This window comes from Panthera onca, chromosome A2 (genome assembly GCF_046562875.1).
Source record: "Panthera onca isolate mPanOnc1 chromosome A2, mPanOnc1 haplotype 2, whole genome shotgun sequence".
Taxonomy (NCBI): Eukaryota; Metazoa; Chordata; class Mammalia; order Carnivora; family Felidae; genus Panthera; species Panthera onca.
Window position 1 is genome coordinate 103,794,427 of NC_138340.1, and position 2,112 is coordinate 103,796,538.

Consider the following 2,112-nt stretch of genomic DNA (forward strand, 5'->3'; position numbering starts at 1 on the left):
CCACATTAGGTGTAGAGATTACTTAAATAAAGTTTTAAATATATATGCATATATATACATATATATACACATATATATGTGTATGTGTGTATATATATATATGAGACTTATTTCTAAAATTTTTTTAATGTTTATTTATATTTGAAGGAGAGAGAGACAGTGTGTGAGCAGCAGAGGGGCAGAGTGAGAGGAAGACACAGAATCTGAAGCAGGCTCCAGGATTTGAGCTGTCAGCACAGAGCCTGACGCGGGGCTCAAACTCACAAACCAGGAGATCATGACGTGAGCTGAAGTCAGGCGCTCAACCGATTGAGCCACCCAGGCACACCTAAATAGGATTATTATTAATAGACTATTTAATTTGGCAATTCAAATCCAATTTATGTAACTGGCTGCAAATATTCTTTAGCATTGATATAATAAGAATATAACAATCCACTCTTTATTTCATATTGATCTAGCTCTTAGAATTATAGTTTATTCTTCAGACAGTTAAAAATGCCAGATATTTATGTTAAGATGGCTTCAGCACTGAGTTAAAAAAATTAACTTAAATTGGCTTACATATTAAAGAATTTACTGGCTCACCTACCTGAAAGACTAAAGTAGGGTAGGCTTTAAATTTGACTTAATTAAGAGACTTCTCTAAACTCTCTTACAGTTCAGCATCTTGCTCACACTGCAGCAGTCTGGGCATTACATTTTTTCAGGACAACATACAGAAGACAAGAAATAATTTCCCTGGATTCCAAGTTTTCCATTCATACTAAGATCAACTTTTCCAGAAGCCTTCAGCAAACTTTCCTCATACTCTTTAGCCCAAATTATATCGAAAGCCCATATCTGCACGAATCATTGATAAACGTAATCAATAAGCCATTTTCACCCCTAGAGCTTGACAAAAGGTGAGCTACTCCTTATAGTAATGAGCTGCATTAAAACAGACTTCTTATAGGAAGGGAAGAGGGGGAAATGGGTGTTAAGTAGGCAACCAACTACTACTCTAAGATGAAATTTGAATAATATAATATTTTGCTAGAGAACATGAATGGAATTGCGTAATTTGGAAAGGTGTTCAGCATGTTGGCGTTTCTGACATCCTGAATGTTACATTATCTGAGCTGACTGTGGAATTTGCTATAGGCATCATCCTTGGAGTCTTGCCAAACCCTAGCATGAATCTGTATTTGGGTGGTATGCAGAAGACAAAGGTAAATCAGCCACCCTCTCCTTTCCATTGCTATTTCTTGTTCATCTACACAACATATTTCCTTTTCTTTTTCTCTTAGAGAGAGACAGACAAAGAGAGAGAGAGAGAGAGAGAGAGAGGAAAACAGAAAGAAAGAGAGAAAGAGAGAGAGAGAGAGAGAGAGAGAGAGAGAGAGAGAGAGAGAATCCTAGGCAGGACCCACGCTCAGCACAGAGTCTGATGCAGGGCTCGATCCCACAACTGTGGGATCATAACCTTAATAGAAATTGAGAGTCCAACGCTCAACTGAATGAGCTGCCCCTACACAAAATATTCTAGATTTGGCCAATTTGGTTCATAGAAATTTTAATTAGCAATAATTACGCCTCAGATAAACCTCATTAACTATGATACTGCCACTATACAAAGCTAGTTCATGGAAATTTCAGAACAGTAATAATGTATTTAACTTTTTGAATTGTGGAGAACATTTTTTCAGTATAAGAGTAATATTATCATTTAAAAATACTGAAAATAAGATTTAAAAATCACTAGTAATCCAACCTCTCTAATCCAGTCTTTATTAGAATTATAGCTTTCTTTTTTCTACTAAATACATTATAAACTTCTCTCTATATACTTATGTAGTTTTCATATCCCTATTCTTAATACTTGCATGAAATTTTGAGGAGTGCATGTAAATAATATAATTGACAATAATGAAGTGGAAAAAATAAAATATTGGCTGTTTCCTACATTTTCATTACTTCCATTACTTGAGGGGGTAATTTGTTTTCAACCTATCCTAGAAATAAGGTCATTGTTCTCATAAGACAAAGAACGCAGCATGACTGCCTATCTCTCCATATGAACACCATTTCTTTCAATTTTTACTTTTAATGTTTATTTATTTTTGAGAGCTA

The 2,112-nt window shown here is 34.9% G+C and overlaps 1 pseudogene; it reads right to left on the reverse strand.

Moving 5' to 3' along the window:
* Positions 1-1,500: 1,500 nt before the first annotated feature.
* Positions 1,501-1,620, reverse strand: LOC132680029 (U4 spliceosomal RNA; annotated as a pseudogene).
* Positions 1,621-2,112: the final 492 nt, after the last annotated feature.